Raw genomic sequence first — 12,696 nt, forward strand, 5'->3', positions numbered from 1 at the left:
TTTTGTTTTACAGAGGTTTACATAGCACAAACCTGACCCGAATCGTGTATCAGAGCGCTTCACTTAGCACCAGTTGCATTACATGAGGACACACATTCATTTTTGTTAGGCACGGGGAGATTAAGTGATTTGCCCAGAATCACAGGATGTTCAGCGTCATTGCCGAGACTCGAACTCAGATACGAGGTCGACCGTCCCAGCCGTTAGGCCAACTCCTCTCCCCTAATCTTGTTCAAAGTGAAGGGATGCCTCGTTAGAAGTAAAGTTATTGATATAACCACAAGATTCTCCTCTCTTTCCTGGTGGCAAACTGCTGGTCAATCTGCTAGCAATATGGCTTGGTGCCTTGTAGGGCCCAGAAATCCACACATTCCATGGCCTTCCAGTCTGCACTTCCCCACGCTTAATGTCAGGGAAAACCGACTCCAAGTGCCATCCTCGGACTTTGGTTACCTTCTTCACAAAACCATTTCAATGCCAGGCTGGCGATTTATAATCTAGTACCTAGTGGATGAATAAAGAGATGCACAAGGGTGCCTCAGTCTTAGCCATACTCCGTGCCCAGCACATCCTTCATCAGCACGCTCCTGGGTATGTTCTGACCATCATCCAGAATTAGCACATTCTTCAGCAGCTGAAAATAAAAGTGTAGGGGGTGGAATCCCACTCACCTTTTCCATCTCGTCCTGATTCATGCCCAGCACGTCCTTCATCAGGTGGTAGGCCTCGCAGATGAGCTGCATGTCCCCGTACTCAATGCCATTGTGGACCATCTTCACAAAGTGCCCGGCCCCTTCTTCACCAACTTGTCAAGGAAGGGGGTGGTATAAGTCAGTGTCCGCATTAAACGATGTTCACCAACACCTGCCAATGCCCTCTACAAAACCATCATTAATTAACTAAACCATGAATGAAATAAAAGCATGGCAGCCAGGGACAGGCAGGCACACATCACACACTTTTTCTCCTCCTTTCTTCCGGGCACATAGACCAGAAAGGCAGAATACATACAGTAAGACAGCTAAAGAGAGATAGAGAGAGATAGAGAGGGAAGGAGAGAGAGAAAGAGATACAAACTTTTCTGCACATTTCTGCACATTCTACAGCTAAACAAAGGTTAGTAGTAGACACATAGGTCACATGCACAGAAAACACAAAAAAACACCTACACATAATGTAGACCGTAGAGTGTTAACTAGCCGCCTCTTTCTACTCACCCAGTCGCAGCAAGGTTCACCCTCCACTTGAGCAGCTATTTTCTGAAAGATGGGCTGGATATGCGGCCTGTAGAGGGACAATGCATGTAAATATTGAAGTACATCAACAGAGTGATTTATAAGATCCAGTACTGAAACAGCAAGGGAAGCTGTAGGGGAGGATTGTGCTGTACTGACAGAGATGTGTCTGTGCGTGTCCCATAAGGAGACCAGTAGGAGGTGCTGTGGTCGAACTGAGATGCCTGTTGAGAGCTCTAGGAAAGCAGTATACCCATTTTATGTGCACCTACATTTAGAACACGCAAATAAATTGCACTCAGCTATCTTAAGAGCCGCAGACCCGCTCAATACACCTGTAGTTTAACACCACAATAACTGCTACCACCACCACTCCACAGCTTTATTTATTCGAGAAGGATAAATGGGTAAATTCATGGGGAGAGATGAACCATTCCAGGGGATCTGGCTTGGTGTTTAGAGTTGCTGCTTCTCGACCCCGCAGCCGGGCGCTGCCTTGCCCACGTCTCAATTTCCCTTCCCTGGTGCTCCGCTGTCGGTTTGGAGATTCTCCCGACCCCGCAGCCGGGCACTGCTGTTGTATTTCCCTGTTCTCTACCTGGTGCTTTGTTGGGGGGCCGGATTGCGTCCCGTTTCCCAGCGGGGTGTTGCATACCATTTATTTCTATTTTAGTTTCGCTCCTATGGTTCCCTGAGGTACCGAAATTGTTCCTGCTGTTCTGCTTGGCATTACAAGTTATTCACTTTGGCGGCTGAAGTCGCTCCTCGGCTACTCACTAATTAGTAGCTCCTCGGTTGCTCTCGGATTCATGGACATATTGTACCTGGGAGAATTTGCGTGGACCACACCCCTGTGCAGTGTGTAGTTACGGCTCAAATCTTCTGAATCACGGTAACAGCGTGTTTATGCTACCTTTTGCTTATTCTCCAATTGTGTTGGTATCTTTACAATATATTACAGTCTGACAGTTAACACGTATGCTACATACACCTCAGAAACAAACAGATATTCAGAGAAGAAGAGATCCTATAGCCTGTAACCTACTTGCCCCTCCTGGTTACTTCCGCAGAACCACGTTGGTGAGCCTGTTAATTCCTCATCCAGAATTGAGAGTAAATAGGTTGGAATATATATATATATATGCTTTGTTTGTCTGTTATACAGGTGTTACAAGAGGCTTTGTAGAAGGCAAATAGGACTACTCTGCATGCATCCCTCTGCATTAACTATTAGCCGAGTATATCAAAGTGGTAGGTTAAATGTTGATATTGCCATTATATGTCTTATAGTATTACGTCACTTGTGCAGCAATAATCTTGTCCTTTCTTTACAGCCTGTTCAACTCACAAAGATCCATTACAGTGGTGCCATCGACAGAGAATTGTTTTGTCTTACCCCCACCTTTCCTTGTTTTGTTTCCCTGTTTTCCCCTGCCGTGCCACTCGATACTCTAGAGTCTGATAGAGTCGAGAGGCCGTAGGGGACGGCTGAGGACTATTCATCAGTTTCCTGACGCTCCTGTGGAACGATCCAGCAAGCCATTACAACAACAAAAAATAGCATATCATAGCAAAACATAGCATATCATAACAAAGCATAGCATAACATAACAAAACATAGCATAACAAAAAACAAAACATAGCATAACAAAAATCAAAAAAATAGCATAGCATAACAAATCAAAGCATAGGATAGCAAAACAAAACATAGCATACAGCATCACTCAGCACCACCACAGCATCACTCAGGGGTACCACAACATCACGATGCGCTACCACAGCATCACTGAATGCCACAGCATCACTCGTTCGCCATCACAACATCACTCAGCGCCACCACAGCATCAATCTGTGCAAGCATTCAACAACAACTGGTTCAAATATGTTCTCTCAATGTTTCAAGCTTTATTACAAATGTAACAAAAAGATGTTAATATTTCACTTCTGTTCTTGGATTTTCGTAACAATAAAATACACTGAACATAATCTTCACAACAGTTATTTACAAAAGTTTAAGCTATTGCCATTATAAATTACAATAACTTTTTTAAAGTATTAATTATTAAAAAATTAAAAGCCATTGTTATTTGTAATATCAATACATGTAAGTCACGTAAATACGACACATATTGCATTACAAATGCTATAGGTGTCACATTTGCGAAAAAAACTATTGGCATTGTAAATGACAAAGCTATTAATTTCGCTATTTTCAAAAACAAGACATAAATAAAAAATGTGTCATTTACAATACCAATAGCTCAAACTTTCCTAATGCAAGACCTATTGCATTGCAAATGCTTGTTATACAGAGCTTCTCCAATTTCATTCATAAAATGATCGAATCAAAGGCAGAGTCTCCAACTGGTCTAACACCAGGGGTACCTTTAGATAGACATGCTTTTTAGGAGAAAAATCCCATTGGGACTGGTTTCATTTTTTCCATTTACACATATGTACTTACAGGTTTCACAATACAGGGTTTTGCTGACTAACAAAAACAGGTCTGCTGGCATAGTGAAGTTGTTCCTTAGGTTCTGGAGCCAGCAGAGGATTCAGTGTTGCTATGGGAGAGGAAAGAATTGTTGGGGAGGGTTGGCTTTAATCCAGTGTTAATACGCATGTTTTAAAGGAAGCAAATATTTAAGAAATAAAAAATAATGAACTCAACTTTTAATGTTCCGACGTCTGCAGATTTACCCGTGAATAACTATTCACATCTACCCCATTTCGTTAACCGGCTTCACCCGATGAAATGAGAAGTGAGAGAAAAGGAAGGGCTGACAAAAACTTAATCAAAGCAGCAGACGTGCACAGTAAGATGTTGCAATTTCTTTTACAGTCCACCCAAAAAAGGGAACACATTTGATAATCCTGTTTTCACTAAAAGGCTGCAACCTCTGCTGATCCTGGCATCCCACATTACAGATACAGGAAAAAAGGTCTTAAAAATAATTTCAGTTCGCTCTCCCTTTTGCTGTACATTTATTTAGGCGATCCGTGGCCTTAAGGTGCTCCAGTCCTACCAGTGAAGCGCCCAAGCAGAGATCCTGTTCTTTCAGACAAAAAAAATCCTGTCTGAAGACATGATATTCATTAAACTATTCATTAAAGAGATGCTAGCAAACGTGTGCGTCTGAAGATTTAACCTCCTAAAAGAGCGGTGTGTGGCAACACCACAGGGACACGAGAATAGGTGACCCTCTGACCTGTGCTGACGGGGATTGTCAACCTGTTGACCATGCCCAATACCAAATAACTCACATAAATGTGGCCTCTTTTGCCCTGCTTTGGTGTCTCTCTGTGCAGTTCCCTTCTTTGAAAGGTAAAAAGATCTTTATTAGCAACGCTCATAAATTAAAACTGAATGGACTGGCTGGATGGTAGTTTCTTTACCTTTGGTATAATCGTGGCACCCGCACTTTACTTTTAAAATGTTATAAGTAAAGCGCGGGTGCCGCGATTATACCAAAAGTAAAGAAATAGAAAAAACATCTATTTCTTTCATTTTAGTATAATCGTGGCACCCGCGCTTTACTTTAAAAATTTTATAAGTAAAGCGCGGGTGCCGAGATTATACTAAAATGAAAGAAATAGATGTTTTTTCTATTTCTTTACCTTTGGTATAATCGTGGCTTTAATTTTAAAATGTTATAAGTAAAGCGCGGGTGCCGTAATTATACAAAAAGTAAAGAAATAGAAAAAACATCAATTTCTTTCATTTTAGTAGAATCGCGGCACCCGCGCTTTGCGCTCGCCATGATGTAGACTTTCATCTTTTTGCCGTCCCGCTTGGACGGCTTCGGCCTGACTTCCTTGTGGCGCAAAAGGTTTCATTATCTTTATAGGGCCATCTGTTTGACCCCATAAAGATAACAAAGCTTTTACGCCAGAAGGAAGTCAAGTCAGTCCGACAAGTGGGACGGACAAAAAAAAGAAAAGTGTACGTCACCACAAGCTCTTTCCCAATGGCCGGCCATCGTTTAGCATGAACGGTGACGCCGGCCAATGGGAAAGAGGGGCGGGGCTTAAAGCTCGATAGTGAATCTCCCTCAATCTCATTAGATCTCACAAGCAAGACTGCGCATGCGCAGCCATCGCATGCTTCAACCTAAACATGGTGGATACCCCTAATGTAAAGTAAAATCTGTGGGAAGTGTTAACATTTGAAAAGGATTTAGTGTTAGCGTTATGCTCAGTTTTCACGATTATCAAAAACCAATGCATGCTACTGTTTGCATTTCCTCCATGCGAATGGCTTATTTAAAACAAGTATGGAAATATAAGAAAATGCTTTTCGTTGTAATAACAGTATTTGTTTATATTGAATCATTAATTCAGGGCATGCTTTTTTTTCAGGGATTCAAGAGATGGTATTAAATGTGCTTTCAGACTATTTCTAAAATTGTAAAAACTTGGAGAAGTACAGCTGTTCTTGTTGTTGCTGAACAGCTTTTTTTTGTACTGCACATTTAGTTGCTTTTTTTATAAAAGTGCATATTAACGTTAGGTTTGGAAATTCTCTGGATTTAGGCTAATATAGTTGCCTTCTGTTATTACTCTTTTGTTTTTGGTGTTTCTTAAAATATTTAAAACATTTATATCCAAAAGCATTCTCTTTATCGATTAAGGCGAAAAAAATGAACTGATCATTGCAAAATTTATGCTGGATAAAAGGAGAATCCAGTTATGCAATGGATTGAGGCTAATGTAGTTGCCTATTTATAAAAATTTCCTGGATTTTGGAATTTTTTGATTGAAAAAATTGATTATTTGGGGAGTTTTTTTCCCCAAGAAAAAAAAGTCTTAGGAAAAGATCGTGGTGATAGGAGTTGTTGACTCATGGTGACTCAAGGAATATTTCACACTCCCATTGAGTTGAAAAAAAGAAGACATCTTAAGGTAGGAACCCCAACTTTTCTTTTTTGTGAAAAACATTTTCCAAAATTCCAAATGAATTGTTGATAGAGTAAAAAATGACAAGTAATTTTGAAATGATGTTAGTATGTTTTTAAAATCAGTAGTGTAAAATGTATGCAATACTGTCAAGGAAGTCAGAAGCCACCATCAACTTAAATTGTTGAAGTTTAGCCAATAGTCTCTCGGACATTTCTTTGCTTTTTTGGGAAATTCGTGGATTCAGGCTATCTGACAGTGATTTCGATAGTCTCATTTACTGGAAACGTTGCTCCTTTTTCAAAATTTCCAGGAAATGATAAAAATTAGGATGATGACGAGCTACAGTTTTATTAAAAGAATTATGCCATCTCTCAATGGCATTGTTTGTTTTTGCACCACCCTCCAAGCAGGTTGAATAGCAGTTCCGCCATTCTATAGGATACTTGAGTTTCCTCCTGCGGCCCCATCCTGCTTAGACGGCCAATCCAGGTATCCTCAAAGTAATTTAGTATTGGTGTAAATTTTTCTTCTTTTTGGGAAAACATTTTGGGAAAAAAGAATCAGATTCTGTAATTGCAGTGTAGTGCTCATCTACACTCTCAGGTGGCACAAAACACAACGCAGTTAGCTTTCGTAATTCAAATTGTAGTTTGCTGCTTGATAAATAGTCTTCAACCAAGCATGATTTCTGAATCTTACCCCAATAAGCCTGCGAAAAGTTTAGGAAACATCCTTGGATTTGTGTTTCTGGGTATAATTTTGTAATTGTAGTAATCATTGCCAATTCAAAATCAATAATTACTTTTCGAGGACTTTTATTCATGGATTTGCTTTTTATTACTGACAAAATTCAGTGTACGTAGAAGATTGTTTGTCAGGCAGCAAAGCAAACACTAAAGGGACTGTTGTGTTATTTGTATTGGCATGAACAGTGTAAATTTGAGAAAATGTATGGGGTGTTGATTTGAAAGTACCATCCATCATCCAAACTGGACTATTCTCAAGGGTAAAAAGGTTATGGTTAGTGCTAAAAACTAAAATTAATCTCAGAACGTCTCCATTATCATACAAAAGAGAGCTTCCATTAGAGAAAGTTAGCAAGAAATCATTAGGGATGTTAATATCTACAAAGTTGCGGGGTGTTATGTGGTGGGGATTACTTGTCACTTTTTCTCTTTGAACCACACGTCTGAGGTTGGGGATGGAGGGCATGCTCCCAGCAACATGCAAATGTATGTTCTGAGCCACTTCCTTCTGTATTGTACCACAGTTTTCATTGTAGATGTGTGCTAGAAGTTTAATTTGTTGGACATGTTCCTGTACTTCTATTTCCATTGTAGAGGCAGAGTGGTTATGGTCTGTTTTCCTAACTACGGTTTCTTCCAGAGTAACAGCTCTGCCTGTGCAATGGGGCGAGAAATATTGCACACACCTCCAATGATATCTGGGTTCAACAGATTTATCTTTACAATAGAAAGGTTATTTCCTGTCTGAGATTTGACATACGTTGCTTGCTTGCTGCAGGACATTGTTGATTTATGCATGTTTCCTTTTTTTATTATTAATTGCTGAGAGATAAGTACTCTTAAAAGTTTTTGAAAAATATATTGGTAACACAGTCACTGTTATGCACTTGCTTGTTTTGTAATTACTCTTTGTTCCTTGTGTGCGAAACAGCTTTCACAATTAGCCATTTTCTTCCTCGTTATGATTTTACCACATCATTTTTACAGCAAATGTTTATTTTATCTCATACATGTTTTTATAACGCATGCTTTTACCACTTATTTGAGGGAAAATGGGTGATTCTGGGGGTTCCCCCCCACAAATTAATTATGTTTTACAACATAATTACGGGAAGATGGAGGGTGTGGGGGGTCTCCCCCACAAATACATTGGTTTAAAAAATAAAAAAATGGGTGTTAATGGTATGCATTGGAAAAGCATGTTTGAGCTAAAAACGTGTGTGGTAAAAAAAAAATTGTGGTAGTGGCATACTATGTTATTTAAAACTCTGTTCTTACCTATTTTACTTAAATGTATCTTTGATGACAGTCTCTGCAGTTTTATAGAGTTTTACAGATACTTACTGTGTATATCTGTTGAATTGTTTTCTGGAGAATCTTATAGGCCGCTGCTTGGTTTGATTGAAGGAAGTAAAGTTTTTTTGAAGGATTAGATTTCTGTAAATATAAGAAAATGGTACAATAAGTGATTTTCTATTTTTAAAAATTATTCTGTGTTGACTTGCTTTATTGTTTGGGTTTTCAGTCTCATCTATCTTCTCCTTTCCGGATAAAAAAGGTCTAGGTAAAGGCATACTATATCTTTATCTGCGTTGTAAATGCTTGTTTTATATTGCTACCTAGTCACAATTATGAACTTGCTTCTTTGGTACTCACAGTTTACTTATGTAATGTAAAGCATCTCTTTCAACGTGGTTTTTATTCGTAATAGCTTTAACCACGCTTTTTTTTTCACAACGCATGTTTTTTTTCACCAAACAAGTTTTGACACTGCATGCTTTTACCACATTATTACGGGAAGTTGGGGGGGTCTCCCCTCACAAATGCATATGCTTTACCACATAATGACGGGAAGATGGGGGGGTGGGGGTATCTTATAGGCCGCTGCTTGGTTTGATTGAAGGAAATTACGTTTTTTTTAAAGGATTAGATTTCTGTAAATATAAAAAAATGGTACAATAAGTGATTTTCTATTTTTAAAAATTATTCTGTGTTGACTTACTTTGTTTTTGGGGTTTTTAGTCTCATCTATCTTCTTCTTCAGGCTAAAAAGGTCTTGGAAAAGGCATACTATATATTTATCTACATTGTAAATGCTTGTTTTATATTGCTACCTAACCACAGTTATGAACTTGCTTCTTTGGTACTCACAGTTTACTTATGTAATGGAAAGCATCTCTTTAAACTTGGTTTTTATTGTAAGAGCTTTAACCACGCTTTTTTTTACAACGCTTGTTTTTTTCTTCACCAAACTAGTTTTGACACTGCAGGCTTTTACCACATTATTACGGGACGTTGGGGCTGTGGGGGGTCTCCCCCCTCAAATACGTATGTTTTACCACATAATGACGGGAAGATGGGGGGTGTGGGGGTTCTACCCGCACAAATACATTGGTTAAAAAAAATGTGTGGTAATGGTATGAGTTGGAGAAGCATGCTTGAGCTAAAAACGTGCGTGATAAAAAAAGGCATGGTAGTGGCATACTATGCTTTTTAAAACTCAGTTTTTATCTATTTTATCTTAAATGTATCTTGGATAACAGTCTCTGTAGTTTTATAGTGTTTTACAGATACTTACTGTGTATATCAGTTGAATTGTTTTCTGAAGATTCTTAAAGGCCGTTGCTTGGTCATTTGATTGAAGAAATGAAGTTTTTTATTAGAATAAGATTTCTGTAAATATATAAGAAAATGGTACAATAAGTGATTTTCTTTTTTTAAATACTGTTCTGTAATGACTTCTTGGGTGACTTGTTTTGGATTTCAGTCGCTATCCTTCTTCCTCTTTCAGTAGACTATAAAACACTTCAGAAAAAGGTAAAAACTGATATTCTTCATAATATATAATACTTCAATTGATATATTTTTCTGCCCATCTAATTTATTTGCTTTTTAATCAGAGTATGCTTAGACAATGTTCAGCTAACGGAAGCTGAAAATAATCTGATTGCAGCTTCTATAACTTGGGAGGAGATTGAATCAGCCATACTCAGCCTAGTTCCAGGTAAAGCTATGGGGCGAGACCAAATCCCTTTAGAATTTTATCGCACTTTTAGGAATATGCTCAAACCAAAATTGCTCAAAATATTCCATCAAGCTTTCCTAGGACATCCACCTGATTCCTTGTCCCTGGCCACTATTGTAGTATTCAAAAAGAAAGGGAAAAATGCTGACGAATTAGGGTCTTATCGGCCAATATCTCTAATAACAGCAGATAGTAAAATTTTCTCCAAAATAATGGCCAATAGATTAAATGATATAATGCCTGTCTTGGTCTTGAAAATCCAACATGGTTTTATAAAGAAAAGGGACACTATGGATCATATTAGGCGTGTAATCAATCTGCTGGATTGGGCGCCGGCCATGGGATCCCCAGTCGGTGTCATTCTCCTGGATGCTGAAAAAGCTTTTGACAGGGTCGACTGGGGATTCCTGTGGTCTGTTCTTACATGGAGGGGGTTCCCTTTAGAATATATTACGGCTATCCAGGCGTTATACACTAATCCTAAGGCAGTCATTCGTATAGGAACCAATACATCCACACCCTTTCTGATTACAAGGGGGACAAGGCAGGGGTGCCCTTGCTCCCCTCTATTGTTCGCGTTATACATCGAACCATATTTGAACACCTTGATAAAAGAAACTGGAATTCCTCCTGTTGTATTACATCAGGTAGAACATAAAATCCTTGCATATGCTGATGACGTGGCTATTGTCACTACTGATATCGCCTTATCTTTACTCAAAATTACAGAATTAGCCAATGAATTTGGTGAATTATCAGGATATAAATTGAATGTTGCTGACCCTGGCCGACGGACACCTCACCCGAGGGAGGAACCGAGGAAGCTAGTGTCTCTGCTGCACGCCGCCACCCCTCGCCGGACCCGCTGCGCGGGTCCCGCATCGCGGCTGCAGCCCTTTTCTTTGCTTGCTTGTTAAGGGGCATACTTTGGAGCAACCGGCAGGGCTGCGAGCACAGCGGCGGACTCCGAGGACCAGGAGTCCCCGCGAGCCCCTCTCCAGCTGGGCTGCTCTCCCTGCCGGCCCCGCCCTCACTCCTGATCATTATAAGCAGCTGCCTCATCTGGACTCGGCGGATTTCGTTGCTGACCCTGGCCGACGGACACCTCACCCGAGGGAGGAACCGAGGAAGCTAGTGTCTCTGCTGCACGCCGCCACCCCTCGCCGGACCCGCTGCGCGGGTCCCGCATCGCGGCTGCAGCCCTTTTCTTTGCTTGCTTGTTAAGGGGCATACTTTGGAGCAAACGGCAGGGCTGCGAGCACAGCGGCGGACTCCGAGGACCAGGAGTCCCCGTGAGCCCCTCTCCAGCTGGGCTGCTCTCCCTGCCGGCCCCGCCCTCACTCCTGATCATTATAAGCAGCTGCCTCATCTGGACTCGGCGGATTTCGTTGCTGACCCTGGCCGACGGACACCTCACCCGAGGGAGGAACCGAGGAAGCTAGTGTCTCTGCTGCACGCCGCCACCCCTCGCCGGACCCGCTGCGCGGGTCCCGCATCGCGGCTGCAGCCCTTTTCTTTGCTTGCTTGTTAAGGGGCATACTTTGGAGCAACCGGCAGGGCTGCGAGCACAGCGGCGGACTCCGAGGACCAGGAGTCCCCGCGAGCCCCTCTCCAGCTGGGCTGCTCTCCCTGCCGGCCCCGCCCTCACTCCTGATCATTATAAGCAGCTGCCTCATCTGGACTCGGCGGATTTCGTTGCTGACCCTGGCCGACGGACACCTCACCCGAGGGAGGAACCGAGGAAGCTAGTGTCTCTGCTGCACGCCGCCACCCCTCGCCGGACCCGCTGCGCGGGTCCCGCATCGCGGCTGCAGCCCTTTTCTTTGCTTGCTTGTTAAGGGGCATACTTTGGAGCAAACGGCAGGGCTGCGAGCACAGCGGCGGACTCCGAGGACCAGGAGTCCCCGCGAGCCCTTCTCCAGCTGGGCTGCTCTCCCTGCCGGTCCCGCCCTCACTCCTGATCATTATAAGCAGCTGCCTCATCTGGACTCGGCGGATTTCGTTGCTGACCCTGGCCGACGGACACCTCACCCGAGGGAGGAACCGAGGAAGCTAGTGTCTCTGCTGCACGCCGCCACCCCTCGCCGGACCCGCTGCGCGGGTCCCGCATCGCGGCTGCAGCCCTTTTCTTTGCTTGCTTGTTAAGGGGCATACTTTGGAGCAACCGGCAGGGCTGCGAGCACAGCGGCGGACTCCGAGGACCAGGAGTCCCCGCGAGCCCCTCTCCAGCTGGGCTGCTCTCCCTGCCGGCCACGCCCTCCTGGTAGCTACTTGGACACCTACATAAAGGAACTAGCACTCCCGCGGCGCGGGAGCGCGCGGGAGGGCGCCGGGAGAAGCCCGGGACAAGGGCGGGACCGTCTGTGGCCGTCCGGGGCCGCAGGAGGCCGGGCTGGGCCCAATCCCTAACATTTTATATCCAATATCTGACCTCACGGTACAGGCAAGGCCCTGTGATTTATGGAAAGACATAATTTTGCCTGATTGCTTAAATATTTAGATTTTACTAACTTTTATCTTTACTAGTGCACTTTGAGATCTTTTGACCTGTCAATAATGTCTAAAAAAACTGCCTCAGTTACCCCTGCTGCACTGAAAACCCTCGATTCCTTTCTCGTACATGTGGTCAAAAAAATTAACAACGATAGAAGGGAATCTTTGGGCCTAAGTCAATCGCCAATTTTGCCCCCATTAAGCCCTGACCGAAGCACACCTATCGCTGATACCCCATTGCCCGACCCCACCACCGCTACCTCTGATGTTGATTTAATCAATCTGGAAGTTGATGATG

The 12,696-nt window shown here is 42.5% G+C and overlaps 1 long non-coding RNA gene across 1 annotated transcript; it reads right to left on the bottom strand.

Annotated features, from left to right (window-relative positions):
• Positions 1-3,651: 3,651 nt before the first annotated feature.
• Positions 3,652-9,554, bottom strand: LOC144753479 (uncharacterized). Its single transcript, XR_013594382.1, has 3 exons — positions 9,459-9,554; positions 8,225-8,317; positions 3,652-3,799 (listed from the first exon to the last, which is right to left on the bottom strand). It is a non-coding gene; the product is annotated as an uncharacterized LOC144753479 (long non-coding RNA).
• Positions 9,555-12,696: the final 3,142 nt, after the last annotated feature.

Source organism: Lissotriton helveticus, chromosome 5_1, assembly GCF_964261635.1.
Source record: "Lissotriton helveticus chromosome 5_1, aLisHel1.1, whole genome shotgun sequence".
NCBI classification, from domain to species: Eukaryota; Metazoa; Chordata; class Amphibia; order Caudata; family Salamandridae; genus Lissotriton; species Lissotriton helveticus.